Here is a 19,066-nt window from a genome sequence, read left to right as displayed (position 1 = left end):
AAGACAGTATGGTACTGGCACAAAAACAGAAATATAGATCAATGGAACAGGATAGAAAGCCCAGAGATAAACCCACGCACATATGGTCAACTAAACTATGACAAAGGAGGCAAGGATATACAACAGAGAAAAAACACTCTCTTCAATAAGTGGTGCTGGGAAAACTGGACAGCTACATGTAAAAGGATGAAATTAGAACACTCCCTAACACCATACACAAAAATAAACTCAAAATGGATTAGAGGCCTAAATGTAAGACTGGACACTATAAAGCTCTTAGAGGAAAACATAGGAAGAACACTCTGACATAAATTCCAGCAAGATATTTTTTGATCCACCTCCTAGAGTAATGGAAATAAAAACAAAAATCAAGAAATGGGACCTAATGAAACGTAAAAGCTTTTGCAAAGCAAAGGAAACCATAAACAAGATCAAAAGACAACCCTCAGAATGGGAGAAAATATTTGCAAACGAATCAATGGACAAAGGATTAATCTCCAAAATATATAGACAGCCCATGCAGCTCAATATTAAAAAAAACAAACAACCCAATCAAAAAATGGGCAGAAGACCTAAATAGACATTTCTCCAAAGAAGACATACAGATGGCCAAGAAGTACATGAAAAGCTGCTCAACATCACTAATTATTAGAGAAATGCAAATCAAAACTACTATGAGGTATCACCTCACACCAGTTAGAATGGACATCATCAGAACATCTACAAAGAACAAATGCTGGAGAGGGTGTGGAGAAAAGGGAACCCTCTGGCACTGCTGGTGGGAATATAAATTGATAGAGCCACTACAAAGAATAGTACGGAGGTTCCTTAAGAAACTAAAAATAGAATTACCATATGATCCAGCAATTCCACTACTGGGCATATACCCAGAGAAAACCATAATTCAAAAAGACACATGCACCCCAATGTTCATTGCAGCACTATTTACAATAGCCAGGTCACGGAAGCAACCTAAATGCCCATCGACAGACGAACGGATAAAGAAGATGTGGTACATATATACAATGGAATATTACTCAGCCACAAAAAGGAACGAAATTGGGTCATTTGTAGAGACATGCATGGATCTAGAGACTGTCATACAGAGTGAAGTAAGTCAGAAAGAGAAAAACAACTCTCGTATATTAATGCATATATGTGGAACCTAGAAAAATGGTACAGATGAACCGGCCTACAGGGCAGAAATAGAGACACAGATGTAGAGAACAAACATATGGACACTAAGGGGGGAAAGCGGCGGGGTGGTGGTGGTGTGATGAATTGGGAGATTGGGATTGACATATATACACTAATATGTATAAATGGATAACTAATAAGAACCTGCTGTATAAAAAAATAAATTTTAAAAAGTCTAAAAAGTGCTCCCCTGGTGGCGCAGTGGTTGGGAGTCTGCCTGCCGATGCAGGGGACACGGGTTCGTGCCCCGGTCCGGGAAGATCCCACATGCCGTGGAGCGGCTGGGCCCGTGAGCCATGGCCGCTGAGCCTGCGCGTCCAGAGCCTGTGCTCTGCAACGGGAGAGGCCACAGCAGTGAGAGGCCCGCGTACCACAAAAAAAAAAAAATCGTAACATAAGCCAGAACTTCTTCCAATGAGCCAGACTCATACATATCTGCATACCAGATCCTTCCACCGACACATCATGGCTCTTCAAACTCAACGTGTCCAAAAGTGCCCTCTCTCTCTCTCTTAGTCAGTGGCATGACTATCTACTTGGTTATACCTTGAAGTCATCCTTGACTCTTCCTCCCCTTACCCTTCACATCCAATAGATCTCCCAGTTCTGATTATTTTACCTCCCAAACATCTCTGAACCCGTTTCCTTCCTCAATATCTCCCAATGGTTCATATATTCTTAACGTTTCTCCCCGAATTCCTATAGCCCTCTCCTCACTAGTCTCCTCTATACAGCTTTGTTTTCTTCAAAACTAACCTCTATACGGTTAAAGATAAATCATGCAGAATTACTCTCCTTCAGAAAACATTTCCAAGACCCTTGATTACCCATAAACAGTGTTTTCCAAAGAGGTTTTTAAAATATTGGCTTTTCAGAGTGTTACAAATTATTACCAAGTCAATAAATTGAAGAGTTTTCTTCATTGAAGGATTCTCAGTTCCCTAATGTGCTACTGTTTATTAGGAATCTCTAAAGCATTGCCCATGCATACTTGGCCTTGGGACTTTTTCCCAAGGACCATGTCACAAGGCCAATTTTCTAAGAAACATGTTTCAGAACTCAATTAGTCTACACAATAAACAGGGTTCCATACTGTTCTCCGTAAAGAGAAAGACAAATATCATACAATATCACTTATATGTGGAATCTAAAAAATATCGTACAAATGAACCTATTTACAAAACAGAAATAGGGTCACAAATGTAGAAAACGGAACTACGGTTACCAGGGGGAAAGGTGGGGAGGGATGAATTGGGAGATTGGGATTGACATATACACACTACTATGTATAAAATAGATAACTAATAAGGACCTACTGTAGAGCACAGGGAACTCTACTCAGTACTCTGTAATAACCTATATGGGAAAAGAATCTAAAAAAGAGTGGACAAATGTATATGTATAACAGATTCACTTTGCTGTACAGCAGAAACTAACACAACATTGTTAAACAACTGTGGTCCAATAAAAAATTTTTGAAAAAGAGAGAGTTCCAGAGCTGGACATGGAGGTCCTGTGATATTCCTGTGACTGCTCCAGCCTAACTCCTACCATGCCCTGCCTCACCTCCTATGCTGTGGGAATAGCACACACACGTACCACCCTACCTTTGTCATCCTGTCTCTCACCTCTATGAACTAGGAATGTCGCCTGCGTATCAGTGAACAAAGGATGTGCCAGCCATCAAGCCATCACATTACAGCCACCTGGACGGTGAGCCCTGAGGGAACTCAGGATGGAAACAATGCCTATCCTGCAGCCACTCCCTGAGGGTGCACCCTGAGGAAACGGGGTGAGAAAGCAGAGGATACTGGCCCCAGATATCTGAAGTGCACATCAGAGGAATGATTTCAGTGAGCCCAGACTCTTGCATCTTCCCATACATAGAAGAGTGCTAATTTCATTTACCTCTTTGGAGCAGTCCCTCGGAATTATCTGAGATGCCGTTTCCTGGGCTTAAGTCCTCAGATTTGTCCACCAAATAAAACATAACTCTCAACTTTTAGGCTGTGCCTTTTTTTTCAGTTGACACCTCCTTGCTGTGTCCTCTGTTTGGATTGTTCCTCCAATCTATCTTCACATGACTAATTTCTAAGAGTTCTTCACATCTCAGCGTAATTGTCACCTGCTCCGGGAAGCCCAGATCATGGAATTCCACAATGGGGGAGTCAAGTAGCTAGAGGAGAATTGGGGCCAACTCATACCCTGCCAATCACAGAGGGGCCAGGAAGCGTCTAGTGAGTTACCAGGACTGGCCCGGGCCCCATCCAGGGCTGCTTACCCCATGGAGGAAAGGAGTGGGAGGGACGCTCTACCCTCTAGAGTCTGCAGAGGCCAATAGAAAGAGCCCAGAAGGGTCCAAGACACTCATGTACAGTCCCTTTACCCATCCTTCCAGCCAATTAAGTCGTTCTTCCTGCTTCCAGAAGTAGTCAATTGATAGAGTGGACTAAAGGGTAGAAACCACTTTCCAACATTTCCAAAAGAAAAAAAGTTTCTATTTTACAGACCAAGGTAGAAAACTTGATTAAGAGAGAAAATAGTTTCTCCTTCACATAAAACATTCTCAATAATAGTCTTAACAATAACGGGGAAATGGGCCATTTAAGTGCATCAAAAGAGCCACATAGAAGCCACGGCCTGCTGGCTTAACACAGGTGATGCCTTCTGAAATTCTCCTTGTGGCTCTGAGAAGGGGGACACAACAGAGCCTAGAAACAGAAAGTAAATAGGGATCAAATGGCTCCCTTTCCTGGCTGTTTGGAGAACTGAATGTTAAGTCTTTGATGAGCATTATACCATGGTCTGAGTTACAGAAGTCACTCTCACTCCCCGCTTCTCATTTTCGCTGCAATCCCTCTGGTTATTGTAATTAGGAAGATGCTTGGACTACATATTCAGCTTCTGTTTCTCCTTCTCCAAATGTATTCTGGATGCCCACTGTTTCACTCAGTTGTCCATGTCCTGAGGATCACTCCTTCCTTCCAAACGTTGGCTTCTTCTCCATTTTGCCTCCACTCAGCCCCTCTGGTTCCCATCACTCTAATTCGTCTATGTCTCCCAAACCTTGGACTGCCCACGGCGGGAGGAATGCAAAATGCTAAGTGCTAAATGCTGTGAAACTGTTTCTCCATTGAATGCATCAGCAACCTCTCTCCCCAGAAAGATGCCATTGTCTTTCCTTTGGTCCAGACCCACCTCGTTTCTGGCTGTCCCACCTTATTCTGATAGAGGTTGAGACACAGCTTGGTGCCGCGTAAGGAGCAGGCCTTGGTGTCCACAAAGCTCTGCTGCTTTAAGCCGTAAACAGCTGCTTCAGTTTAAGACACTTAACTAGTCTGGGCCTCAATTTCCCCATCTGTCAATGGAGATAATAATATACAAGGCACAAAATTTGGGATATCAAATTAAAGGACCTCGGCACTGAAAAGCCCATAAATCCATCAGTTCACTGGAGCCAGGCTGGGGTTTTCAGACCTTCCTGAAGAGTCATTCCTCACCATTAGGTGGTTGTGAGGCTCAGACGCGAATACAAGTGCGACGCCTGCTGTTCAATTCCAGGCTGACAGGAGCGCCCTTCCAGCCCTCGATCATCCACGTGTCCCAGTGTCCTGTTCCTCCTGAACGTCCCCAAGACCCTCTGAAAGATGCAGTAAACCCCCGGCCTCCCTTTGAGCTGGACTCCCACCCTCCATGCCCTCTACTTACTTTACGTTGCCAGCTTACTGAGCCCTAATCACCTGTTTCATTAAAAATGGCTAAATTGATAAACGCTAATTGCTCAGAGAGAGAGCGAGGAATATTTTAAAGAATGGAGTATGCAGTAGACTCAGGGGACAAGCCACATAAAGAGGGCTTATCTTCTGTCCGGAATCTAGTGAACTCTTTCCAGATTTTAATTACATTTCTCAAAAACCAAAACAATACCCATTCTGCTAGGAGGGGTTCACCCCCATTTTATGGAGAGCAGAGCCAGCTGTGTTAACTGGCAGAAAAACAGACAAGAGACAATCACAGCTCACGGGGAGTGGGCAGGACAGCTGCCGAGCGCTGTGCTGACGGCTCCGCGTCGCATCTCCACAACAAGCAGGGGAGGTAGTGACTGATATTATCCTCGTTTTGCAGGTGGGGAAACTGAGGGTCAGGCAAGTTAGGCCATTTGCGCAAGGTGAGAAGGTATGGGCCCGGCGGAGCTAAAACATGAACATGGCTGTCAGATCCCAGAGATCGTGTTCCCACCCCCAGGACGTCCTACCTAAGGGAGGGAGAGAGACATACACATCCCCCAGAGTTCACCATGGCAGATGACTGCAGGGATTTGAACAGCCCCAAATCCCACCTAACTTTGTAAACAGCAGCTCTGCGAGTGTGGACCTGGACTCAAAGGACCATCATTTGAGATTTGAATGATTTGAGTTCTTGTTGGAAAAGTCACTCAACCTCCCTTCGTCTCAGTCTACTCATCTATAAAATGGAGCTAGTTATCTTCACTCTATGAAATTTCCAAGGTTGTTGAGCTGAAACAAGGAGGACATCAGACGTGAAGAGTCATGACCCAGAAACCCCTCGACAAGCTTTGTTATCGAAGGTAGAGGAGTCACACTCAGCAAAGCTCTCTGTTCTCTGAGTTCAGGCAATGGGTGCAGGGAAGAAGGGTGATGCCGCTCTGGTAGCTGCGGTGCTTGAGCAATGTGGTGGCTTTTGTGCCTCCTGGTTCTGGGGGGGTTCTCTCCATGAGCAGCTGGAACTGACCAAGTCCCCTGAACCTGACCGGAGAGATGCCCTTTTAGGTTCCATCAGGATGGACTCTGTGGATGCTGCCTGGTGAAACATGTCAGCATGGAACGATCTTGCTGGAATGGACCCTTCAAGGCAGCCTGGATGGCTCACCCCCATCCCTCCAACCCGACCTTTTGCTCAGAAGGTAGGGGATGCTGACAGCTCAGGTAGCATTCTCAGCCACATTTTCCTTAAACAGGTACAATGGTGCCTGGGGATTCGTGTGCTGTGCCTTAAAGAGAGCAGGAGCGAGAACTAGGAAATGTGGCCCCACGTCTACACCTCTCATCAGGGATTCCCTACATCAGGGGTTCTCTCCTCCAGTGATTCTGATCCCCAAGGGCATTTGGCCGTGTCTGGAGACATTTTAAGTCATCACAACTCGGATGTGTGTGTGAGGGTGCCACTGGCATCTAGTGGATGGAGGTCAGGGATGCAGCTGAAAACCCTACAGGGCACAGGAAAGACCCCACCACAAACAGTGGTCCAGCCCGGAATGTCAATAGTGCTGGAGTTAAGAAACTTTGGTCTAGATAATATTTCAAGGTCTCCTTAACAGCAGCTGCCGTTACTCCCACTATCCTTTCCTTGGATATCCAAGGGCCTTAATGGCAAATGGCCCTTGGAGGGGGAGGTCCTGACCTACCGTGGTTACCACCGAGAGCCCCCAAATGAGAGTTATTTGGCTGTCAGATCCCAGAGATCGTGTTCCCACCCCCAGGACGTCCTACCTAAGGGAGGGAGAGAGACATACACATCCCCCAGAGTTCACCATGGCAGATGACTGCAGGGATTTGAACAGCCCCAAATCCCACCTAACTTTGTAAACAGCAGCTCTGCGAGTGTGGACCTGGACTCAAAGGACCATCATTTGAGATTTGAATGATTTGAGTTCTTGTTGGAAAAGTCACTCAACCTCCCTTCGTCTCAGTCTACTCATCTATAAAATGGAGCTAGTTATCTTCACTCTATGAAATTTCCAAGGTTGTTGAGCTGAAACAAGGAGGACATCAGACGTGAAGAGTCATGACCCAGAAACCCCTCGACAAGCTTTGTTATCGAAGGTAGAGGAGTCACACTCAGCAAAGCTCTCTGTTCTCTGAGTTCAGGCAATGGGTGCAGGGAAGAAGGGTGATGCCGCTCTGGTAGCTGCGGTGCTTGAGGAATGTGGTGGCTTTTGTGCCTCCTGGTTCTGGGGGGGTTCTCTCCATGAGCAGCTGGAACTGACCAAGTCCCCTGAACCTGACCGGAGAGATGCCCTTTTAGGTTCCATCAGGATGGACTCTGTGGATGCTGCCTGGTGAAACATGTCAGCATGGAACGATCTTGCTGGAATGGACCCTTCAAGGCAGCCTGGATGGCTCACCCCCATCCCTCCAACCCGACCTTTTGCTCAGAAGGTAGGGGATGCTGACAGCTCAGGTAGCGTTCTCAGCCACATTTTCCTTAAACAGGTACAATGGTGCCTGGGGATTCGTGTGCTGTGCCTTAAAGAGAGCAGGAGCGAGAACTAGGAAATGTGGCCCCACGTCTACACCTCTCATCAGGGATTCCCTACATCAGGGGTTCTCTCCTCCAGTGATTCTGATCCCCAAGGGCATTTGGCCGTGTCTGGAGACATTTTAAGTCATCACAACTCGGATGTGTGTGTGAGGGTGCCACTGGCATCTAGTGGATGGAGGTCAGGGATGCAGCTGAAAACCCTACAGGGCACAGGAAAGACCCCACCACAAACAGTGGTCCAGCCCGGAATGTCAATAGTGCTGGAGTTAAGAAACTTTGGTCTAGATAATATTTCAAGGTCTCCTTAACAGCAGCTGCCGTTACTCCCACTATCCTTTCCTTGTCTTTACTTAATGACAAATGGCCCTTGGAGGGGGAGGTCCTGACCTACCGTGGTTACCACCGAGAGCCCCCAAATGAGAGTTATTACCAAAGAAAAAGTCATCTTTTTTGCATAGAATGGTGATAATTGCCACCCTATTTTAGATAAGGGTTTTGGACTCATGCTACGATAGCATACAGGCTAGTTTCACTCATACTGCGCACTGCGTCTACCATCTCCCTAGTCTGCCATCCCATGAATGATGGTGTTAAGACTTGATCTCATGGTCGGGACAGGTAGGCTTGCAAGGGATAAAGGTCCTTTACATTCAAAGAATTTTCCTTCGCCAGTTAGAACTCTTCTCGTATACAATGAAGCATCGCCTTTGCAAATCACAGTGTTAGTTCAAAATTATATTAAATTCAAATAAGATCCAACTCAAGCATTCATGCACTCATCAACCTGCCAATAGAAACGTACAGAGCACCTTTTAAGCCCCAAACCTTCTGCTGCAGCCTGGAATTCTAAATGAGAAGCGGCGCTGCAACCCACACGGCCGACCACCCCCACAGAGCGCACACTCAGATGGGAACACATACCTGCAGGGGAACAAGATGGATTTGGCTTGGAGGCTCGTGGTGGAGACTGACAGCTCCAAACCTACTACCTTTCGTCTTGTGCGTGCAGCTAGACGCCATTTCTCATCTTCCCCTGCAGCTGGATGCACCTGGGTCTCTGAGTTCTGGACTGTGAGCTAGAAGTGAGGAGAGTCGCTCACAGCCTAGCCCATGAGAACCTCGGGCTTGGTCTCTCTCCTTTCCCATCTCCAAGCCAGAGACAGAGGATCCAGCAGCAGACTCCAAGACCCCAGGGGATGGCACAGCCATAGTGTGGAAGGGTCCCAGGATGGTGGGGGGAAAGACCACCCCTAAGCAAGAATGCCGACATTGGAGTGAGACGTCAATTTGTATTGCGTTAAGCTATGACATCTGGGGGATGATTTTCACAGCAGCTAGGGTTACTTGTCCTAACTAAACGCAGATGTGTGCCCAACCGTCCACCCAAGAGGAGCTGATTCTCCTTTGTGTCCCCATTATGATTTATAAAGACCTTTATCACAATACCTGGAAGGCCTTGCTGCACTAATTTATCTCTGTGTCCCTACAGTGGTCGCCACAGACTTTTTTCATGGTAGGGGCTTAGGGGTGGCCATCTTACCACCAGGGGAGATAGGAAACTTGTCTTGAAGTTATAACTGCCTAGAAAATGCACCATTTCACTCTCAACCTAAAAAATAAGAAGATACATTTTGCTGGCATTTTTTTTCAGCAAGGATTCTCCCCTAGATTCAACTAGGATGGCAAAGTCGACATTCTACCAGGGTACTTCTCCATTTTTATTCTCCTCTTAAAAAAATATAATAGGGCTTCCCTGGTGTAAAAATATAATAAAAGACTGTAAGGCTATTTTGTTTGGAGCAGTAGAAGGTATCAGCCTACGTCCTCCCTGTAGCAATGCATGTTGCATTGAAGAATCACCCAGCTGTGCTACCTGTTTTTGAAAAGAGACCAGAGACAGCCCTAGGGATCCAGGAGCCATTGGAGGATCTGGGCGGAAGACAACGGTCAGACTCGGGGGCTGTTAAAACCAGGCGAGGGAGGCGGGGCGGAGGCGCCGCGGCCGCTGTTATTGTTCAGCTGGGCTCCGTTGGGCTCGGTTGGGCGCCGTCTCCCTTGCCTCCGACGGTGTCGATTTCTCCCGCTTCCTCTCGGCACCTCACTCGCGGCGGCTGACGACGACGGCGGCGGCGGCGGCTGTGGCGGGCGGAGCCTGGCGTTTCGAGGCCCAGCGGCGCCGTGGTGAGGGGCGCGGCGGAACAGGAGCCGCCTGCCCTGGCGCCGGGCGGCCGCGGCCATGGCGTACGCCTGTCTGTTCAAGTACATTATCATCGGCGACACAGGCGTTGGTAAATCATGCTTATTGCTACAGTTTACAGACAAGAGGTTTCAGCCAGTGCATGACCTTACTATTGGTGTAGAGTTCGGTGCTCGAATGAAAACTATTGATGGGAAACAGATAAAACTTCAGATTTGGGATACGGCAGGTCAGGAGTCCTTTCGTTCCATCACAAGGTCGTATTACAGAGGTGCAGCAGGGGCTTTACTAGTGTATGATATTATAAGGAGAGACACATTCAACCACTTGACAACCTGGTTAGAATATGCCCGCCAGCATTCCAATTCCAACATGGTCATTATGCTTACTGGAAATAAAAGTGATTTATGTAAGGCCAACTGGCCCGAGGCAGGGGAATGCAATCAGACTCACAGGTTGAAACTGACCTGGAGACTTTCCGGACCACCCAGTTCCAGGAACTGACCTGGGCACTTTCCACCCGGCCCAGCCTTCCCGCCTTTCGAGGGGCGGGACTAACGGTCCCCCACGATACCCGAAGAGACCACCAAATAAGGAATACCCTGCGCCCTCCCAGATTCACCGCACCCCTTTCCCTTCTTCCCCTATAAATTCTGCCCAAACCTTCACGCGGGCGCGAGTTCTCTGGCCTCTTTCTCTCAGACCAGTGAACCTCGCCCGGGAGCGTTCCCAAATAAAGCTTGTTTAAGCGCTCCTCCGTTTTTGGTGCCGTTCCTTACAATTTAGAATTTAGAAGAGAAGTAAAAAGAGAAGGTGAAGCTTTTGCACGAGAACATGGACTTATCTTCATGGAAACTTCTGCTAAGACTGCTTCTAATGTAGAAGAGGCATTTATTAATACAGCAAAAGAAATTTATGAAAAAATCCAAGGAGCCTTTGACATTAATAATGAGGCAAATGGCATTAAAATTGGCCCTCAGCGTGCTGCTACTGACGCCACGCACGCAGCACGCAGGCAGTCAGGGAGGACAGCAGGGCGAGGGAGGCTGCTGTTGAATCTGTTTTTACTGTCTCGCTGCCCAGAAGGGGCTACTCACCTATTCTTTCACCCACCTGCTCAGCTGAGACATGAAACTCTTCGAAATGGCTTTATGTCACAGAAGAAGACTTTAATCCTTCAAATTCTTGTGTAACTTTGAATAAGTGGTTAATGTTCACTTAAAAAGACAGATTTTGGAGATTGTATTCATATCTATTTGCATTTGATTTCTAGGTCAATTGACGTGATTATTTTTGCTCAGTGTTGTCTTGTGCCCTTACCTACGAACTGAATTGTATTGAACGCTACAAAGTCATCCTGAGTATTTTAAATCTGTTCATGTAGTTAGGTTTCCCCACATCTGTGGTTACCTAATGTTTAATATTATGGAATTGTCCTCAAAAGTTTGTCAATTTTCAAGGCTATAAGGAAAACAGAAGGACTCTTTTAATTCTGTATTTATCATTTACTTTCTGTATATATAATTTAATAACCTGCTTGGGTGTAATTTGCCAAGCCTGGATTCTTTAATGCATTTGCATAAATTCTATACTGTTTAGAGCTTAAAGCTACAGAAGCATCGTTAGGAATTGCTTGGACACTGAATTTTAAACTTTTTGACATTGTTAACAAGCATGTTCATCTTTTTCTTGTCACTAGTCCGAGAGAAATATGCTTAATGTACATTCTAAAGGCTATGTATGTGTTAACCTGTTTTAATGCCAAAAGTTTGCTGTTTGTCCACAGTTTCTTTAAGACCTCTTCAGAAAAGGATTTGTTTGCCTTAATGCATACTGTTGGGTAAAAACACAGTATAATGAGTGAGGTGGGCGGAAGAAAGGACTCCCCCTGCCCTGAGAGACTCGGAGGAGTGAGTGTCCACATTTAGATGGCACATAACGAGGACTTTAATCTTTCCTTGAACACAATCACGTTTTCTTTTTCTTTTATTCACATGATTTCTAAGTATATTTTTCTCGCAGGACAGTTTTTCAACCTTGATGTACAGTGACTGTGTAAAATTTTTCTTTCAGTGGCAACCTATAATCTTTAAAACATGGTGAGCGTCTTGTCGGTTTTGAAGGGGATATGACAATAAACCTACCAGATGGAAAATCCTGTCAAAAGGAGAAAAGCTTTAGTAATTTGCTCAATGTGGTGGTTTTATCCTTCTTTTTCTTTTTCTCCCTTGGACTATAATGAAGTTGTTATAGCAGTGCAAAATAAAATCCTATGTATAAAAAAAATTAAAAAATAAAACAAGAAGAACCTTAGGAATCATCTCAGGTTGTAGATGGGAAAGCTGAGGCCCCACGAGGGGTCAGATCACCCAAGGTCATCAGCTGGGAAGCAACTGGTGTCCCAAAGTCTTCACTCTTAAGCATCTCCCACCAAGGTCCAGGTGAAAGCACCTAGGTTCTTTCTAAGGCATCCTTCCACCCTCTGTCCCCAGGATCTAGTGCAAGCAGAGTCATTCATGCTTGCTCCTCCAGAGGCCGGTGTGGGTGTCTGGGGACCTTGGCCCCAGCCTGAAGCCCTGATGTCACACTAGAAGACGACTGGGCCAAGGAGCTGAGTAAGGCTCATAGCAAACATTTTCAGGGAAAATAACCTCTGAGTCACAAGAAGGATAGCCAGATGGGTCATCTCCAGCAGCAAAGAGAGGGTCAAAGCAATGGGTCCCAGTACCCCTTGGGGTCATATTACCTTCAGAATAACTTAGGGGATGGGGTAGATGGGGAGGAGGGGTGAGCGCAACAGAAATCTTACTCAATGAGCTGCATCTGGGCAACCTGTCCAATTCAGTCCATCTCCAATCCAATGTCCAGTCCGATGTTCATTTGTCTAGACAGGTCACACTTGCTAGAGGTTAAAAGTACAACTCTGGGGCCAGACTGCCTGGGCTTGAATCCCTGTTCTCCTGCTTACCTGTGAGACTTTGGATAATCACTTACCTCTGCTTGACTCAATTTTCTCCTCTGTAAAATGGGGACATTAATTGTACCTGCTTCATAGGGCTGCTGAGAGGATTACAGGGAGGCTGGCACCTTATGAGCACTATATAGATACTATATATATACTATACATACATATATATGAGTATAAATATATAAAAATGTATATATACGAGATTACTTTATAAAATACCTTGTGCTTGTCCATTTCATGGTTTCACCCCAGGACTAGCCCACCTACCCTGGGGACGATGACCGTCCAGGTGGCTCTGTGCATCACGAACACTCTCTTTTTTGACTTAAACCAAAGGGAACACAAATGTCTTCTGCTATCTGGAGTGTGACTGCTGCCGTAAGCTTGGTGGCCCACTGCCCCAAGACCGGCTTTCGGGGAAAAAGACCCAGGAGATGTGATCTAAAGGAGGATAAATATTTCCCCCTGTGTCTGGAATCAAGGGGCATTCGCTTTCAGCGTTGAGGAATCCATTCTTTTCTGTAGCCCCAAATCTTTATGGAGGGAGGAAATTACCAGAGGTAAAACTGAGTCTGTTTAGTGGTGCCGGACTCACTTGGGGACAGCACTGGAATGCCAGTGGGCCCAGGCCCCGCTGGTCACCCCTCTCCCGGAGCAGGCTGCCCACTTATAGGGCGGAAGTGGGGAAGGGGGCTACACTTCTGTCATCTGGCCGACATCCTGCAGTGACCTCACCGCTGATGCTCTGGGTGGCCAGGAGCAAGATGCTTCACCTCTTTCCGGGTTTCTCTTTCCTCTTCAGTAAATGTAAGATAATAATGATGAGTCCTGCCTTGTATTATTAGCGTTGACTAAATCACAGATGCAAACACCTCTGCGCAAACACCAAGAGGTATTATTCCAATCAACTCGTGGCTGATCTGCCCCCTCCCACCCACCAAACTCAGCCTCTCCTTCCTCTGATAACTCCAAAGGGGTTAAAAGATTTGCATCCTGGCTCCGCCATTTACTAGATTATGCCTTCAGACAATGCATCACTTCTCTGTGAAATGGGGCTAATAATAGCACCTCCCTGCAGAATTGCTGGTGAGAATTAAATGAACAAATCCATGGTAAAGCACTTAACTCACATCAGTACCTGCCACAAAGCAAATAGACATTGACAGAGATTAGCAGTGAGGGCACACTTAACACCTCGTGTGTAATTTGTCCCCCTTTGTGCATTCCTATGCGATTGTGGGCTCCTCAGGCACAGGGGTATGACCTTTCTATTTTAATCTATTCTCCTTTGCAGTGCGTATGGGATGCCTCCCGCATACCTCTCTCTCTAACGGAGTACAAGGCTCTCACACCCCCCGCCCCCACCTCACCTCTTTTCCAGCTACTGCTGCCATGGCCATTTCTGCTGAGCTTTGATCAGCTTTGTACAGGGGTCGCTTGGTCTCAGCTTTTGGCCATGTGTATCTTATGCCCTGTCCCAGGGCTTCTCTCATGGGTGTCACACTCCTGGGCACTCATCCTTGCCCAACCGGAAGTGTGGGAAGTTAACACCGACGGGCAGGTCTTGACCAAAGGGATAGGAGCCAATGCCTCCCACTGCCTTCCCCCAGGAGCACAGTCCTGAGAAGCATTTCATAAAGTGACTCAGAGTGTCCATGGGACAGAGCAGTCTCTCAGAGTGGTGGCCAGTTTAATAAGGCCTCCTTGCATTGGGTTCTCCCTTCCTGTTTCACTTCCCCAGGCCCTCCCTCCTTCTCTCTGGTACTATGTTCTCCAATAAACAGCCCCACTACAAGCCTTTCTCTGGGGTTCTGTCTGCAGGGGGCCCAGGCTAAGACATCCTCTTGCTGTGTTTCCCATCACAGGGAATGGCAACCCCATCCACACTGGTTCCAGGAAAGAATCTGGGGAGAGATTCCCTACTCTTCCTCTCCCTTCTTTACTCCTCCCCTGCCAAAAACAAAAAACAAAAAAAAAACCCATCCAAATGATTTCCTTTCTCTTGATTCTATTTTATTTTCTGTTGGTTTGATTTGACTTGCTGTTGATTTTATCCTCCTAATTATTGATTCTACTTTATTTCCTGCTGCTTCTTTTTTATTTCCGGTTGATTCTACTTCCTGTGAGCTTTTTCCACAGCTAGTTTCTCAGCATCTCAGCTGCCTCTGCCTTTGTATGGGCCACCACCATCCCTCCCCAGCACACAGCAGCAATCTCAACGGTCTCCCTGCTTCCAGCACTCAACAAGGCCAGAGCTCAAAGACTCTTGTATAGTTTGCTCTGTAGTTTGAACTTTACCCTTACTCTGGTGGGAGAGGTATGGTGGGAGTGGAGGGTGGTGATAAGGAGAGTCTAGAGGCAGGGAGGTAATTTAAGAGGTTCTCACAAGAACCCCAGGCAAGAGGTGGTAAAATCCCAAGAAGTGGGAGATTTGGCAATAGATGTGATTTTTGGGGGTGGTTTTTTTGTGTGTGTGTGGTATGCGGGCCTCTCACTGTTGTGGCCTCTCCCATTGTGGAGCACAGGCTCCGGACGCGCAGGCTCAGCGGCCATGGCTCACGGGCCCAGCCGCTCCGCGGCATGTAGGATCTTCCCAGACCGGGGCACGAACCGTGTCCCCTGCATCGGCAGGCGGACTCTCAACCACCGCGCCACCAGGGAAGCCCTGCAATAGATGTTTTGAGTTCGCCCTCCACTTCTTGTTTCCTGGGAGTCCTGCAGCTCATAACACTCACCTCCCAGCTTTCAGCGGCAGGGAGCAGCCTCAGAACGTGAAGAATCATGCACATTTGGCATCAGGGGACTCAAGGACCCACGGGCAGGCTTCTTGTCCTCAAATAAAAGTGCTGCTTCATCTCCAGGCAGGGAATGGAGCAAAGGGAATTCAATTAATAAACTGCGTAAGGAGCCTAGACCCACTCCAGCCCCCTGTCAATCACCCCAGCACCAATGCCCTCAGCCTCTGCGCTGACCAACAGCAGCTCCAGTCTGGGGGGCCGGGAGTCTGAAGTCTGCTATTTATATGTCTATCATTGTTACCCACAGGTGCTTGGTGGGGAGGAGGTCCAGAAAAAGCTTTGTGCTTAAACTGAAACTATAATACACAGTTTATCTAGGGACCAAGGAAGGCCACCTAGGGCCCATCTTTTATTTTCTTTTAACTAACATTTTTATGTCAACCATCATATGTAACTCCCCTAATCTTCTGAAGGGACACTTTTTCCCTTCATTTTACAGATGAAGAAAATGAGTCTCAGAGAAGCAAGGTAACTTGACTAAGATCCTGCAGGTATGTCTCCATCTCCACTATATGCTGAAAGTCCCTTTTCATCTTTCCCTTTAAAGGGCTGGTCAGAAAGACTTCTCTGGGTGGAAAGTATAAGGCCAAATGGCCCGAGGCGGGGGAACGCAATCAGACTCACAGGTTGCATCAGACCGACACTTTCCGGACCACCCAGTTCCGGAAACTGACCCGGAGACTTTCCACCCGGCCCAGCCTTCCCGCCTTTCGAGGGACGGGCCTAACGGTCCCAAGACTGATGCCCCCGGCTCCAGATATTGCCACGATACCCGAAGAGACCACCAAATAAGGAATTCCCTGCGCCCTCCCGGATTCGCCACACCCCTTTCCCTTCTTCCCCTATAAATTCTGCCCAAACCCTCGCCGGGGCGCGACTTCTCTGGCCCCTTTCTCTCTGGCCAGTGAACCTCACCCAGGAGCGCTCCCAAATAAAGCTTGTTTAAGCTCTCCTCCGTTTCTTGGTGCCATTCCTTACAGAAAGAATAGGCTATAATCATTGGCCCACTTTTCAAAGGTTATTTTTTATCTGGAGCCGAAGGACCTATTCCCTTTCATCCAGAGGCTGTCTTTTGAGGCCATTCCAGTACCCCTCCCCCACAAAGACCACTGGCAGCGCTCCAGGCCACGCCAGCCACTCTTACCTCCAAGTTCCAATAGCACTTAAGCCTGTGCTGATCCTTTGGCTTTTAATTATCAGAATTCCATATAACTTCTCTTTATTATTTAACACTTGATGGTCATTTCATTTTAACAATAGAAACCTTCTAACTGAATATAGTATATCTCCAGCAAATTGTAAATATGGTGAGTGTATAGCATGTTAAATGATCCCAGACTGAATCCAGCTGTGCCACAGGACCCAGCCCATAAAGAAGAACATGGCCAGACCCCTAGGAGCTTCCCTGTATCCCCTTCCAGCCACTATCTCCGCAACCGAGAATAACCACTCTCTCGACTTATGACGCTACAGATTAGCTTTGCTTCTCTTGGTGCTTTCCGTGAATGCAAATGTAAATGTCATGCAGTACATACCCCTTTGCGCCTGGCTTCTTTTGCCCACACAATGTCTGCGAGTTCACCCATGGCTGTAACTCTCCTCACCCTTCTGTTTGGGGGATTCATCCATTTTGTTGCGCATAGCTGTAATTTGCTCCTTCTGGTTGCCAAGTTGTATTCCATTGTATGGAAATACCATGATGGAGTGAATACCATTTGACCATTGATGGGCTTTTGATGGTTTCCAGTCTGAACAGTTTTGCAATGAACATTCTAGTCCATGACTTCTGGTGGACATAGGTTCACATTTCTGTGCGGTGTGTACCTGGGAATGGAATTGTTGGGTCATCAGGTACCTGTGTTTTCAGCACTAGTAGAAATTGTCAGATGATTTTCCAAATTGCATGCATTTACACTTCTACCAACAGGGCATAAAGATCCAGTTGTTCACAAGCTAACCAGAAGTTGATATTTTCTTTTTCCTTTTATCAATTCTGGTTAGTACACAATGGTCTCTAATACTGGGTTTAACTTGAACATTAAACCTGTTTCCTAATGAACTTATTGGCCATTCGGATAACCTCTTTAGTGAAGTTCCTGTTCAAGTATTTTGCCAGTTTATCTACTGGATTGCCTTTTTTTATATTGATTTGTAGAAGTTCTTTACATATGTTATATGAGTCCTTTGTCAGATACATGTACTGAAAATATCTTCTCCCACTTGGTGAGTTGACTTTTTATTCTTTTACAGTGTACTACGTGAGTAGGCTTCCTCAATTTTAATATAGTCCAACTTTATTTATTTTTTCTTTATGATTAGTGATTTTACGTTCTACTTAAGAAGGCTGTCTACTTCAGGGTCACAAAGATATTCTGTTATGTTTTCCTTTTAAAGTTTTATTATTCAACCTATCTCATTTAAATCTGCAATCCATCTGGAAATATTTTTTGCACATTGTATAAGATAAGGATTCATTTTGGTTCATGTATATATCCACTTCCCCCCATACCACTGGTTGAGAAGACCATCCTTTCCCCACTGCTTGTCAATTAAAAAAAAGACTTCTAGGATTTGGATTGGGCCTGCATTGAATCAACAGATCAGTTTAGGGGGAATTACCATCTTAGCAATAGTGAATCTCCCAACCCATAAATATTCTATTTCTCTCCATTTATTGAGGCCTTCTTTCATTTCTCTCAGCCATGCTTTGTAGTAGCCAGTGTACAGCTCTTGCACATCTTTTGCCAGATTTCTCCCTAAGCATCTCATTTTGTATGCTATTCTAAATGATGTTTTTAAAATTTCTGATTGTTTGTTGGTAATATTGAGAAATACAATTGATTTTTATATACTGATCTTCTAAAATTATTACTTCTAGTATCTTTTTTAAAAATAGATTTCATCAGATTTCCTACGTAGGCAATCATGTCAACTGTGAATAAAGACAGTTTTCCTTCTCCCTTTCCAATCTGATGTCTTTTATACCAGGGGTGCCCAACCCCCGGTTAGGAACTGGGCCGCACAGCAGGAGGTGAGGGTGGGCGAGCAGGCGAAGCTGCATCTGCCGCCCCGATCATTGGCATTATCCCCTGAACCGTCCCCATTCCCCTCCCCACCCCACCCTGGTCCATGGAAAAATTGCCTTCCACGAAACCGGTCTCTGGTGCCAAAAAGGTTGCGGACTGCTGTTTTATGTATTTTTCTTAATTTATTGCCCTGACTAGAAACTTCACAATTTTGAATAGAATTTGTGGGAAGAGACATTCTTGCCTTGTTCCTAAACTTAGAAAGCATTAACTATTTTACCATTAAGTATGTTAGCTATAGATTTTCATAGATTACCCTTTATCAGATGGGGCAAATTCCCTTTTATTCCTAGTTTCCAGAGACTTTTTATCAGGGATGGATGATAGATTTTGTCAAATGCTTTCTCTGCATTTACTGAGATGATCATTTTTTTTTTTTTTTAGTCTGTGAATATGGTAAGTTACATTAATTCATTTTTGAGTGTTAAACTAACGGGGCATTCCTGGGATTTGGTGGGGTATTTTTGTTTGTTTAGTTTATTATGCTTTCTTTTAGTTACTCTTGACTTATGAAATCTTTTATCTTTGCTTAATTTTC

The 19,066-nt window shown here is 45.9% G+C and overlaps 1 pseudogene; it reads left to right on the top strand.

The window, feature by feature from the left end:
- Nucleotides 1-9,685: 9,685 nt before the first annotated feature.
- Nucleotides 9,686-10,732, top strand: LOC112409278 (ras-related protein Rab-2A-like; annotated as a pseudogene).
- The last annotated feature ends 8,334 nt before the right edge of the window (nucleotides 10,733-19,066 follow it).

This window comes from Neophocaena asiaeorientalis, unplaced genomic scaffold (genome assembly GCF_003031525.2).
Source record: "Neophocaena asiaeorientalis asiaeorientalis breed wild unplaced genomic scaffold, Neophocaena_asiaeorientalis_V1.1 scaffold476, whole genome shotgun sequence".
NCBI lineage: Eukaryota > Metazoa > Chordata > Mammalia > Artiodactyla > Phocoenidae > Neophocaena > Neophocaena asiaeorientalis.
The sequence above is the reverse complement of the archived record's forward strand: the minus strand, read 5'-3'. Positions and strand labels throughout refer to the sequence as shown.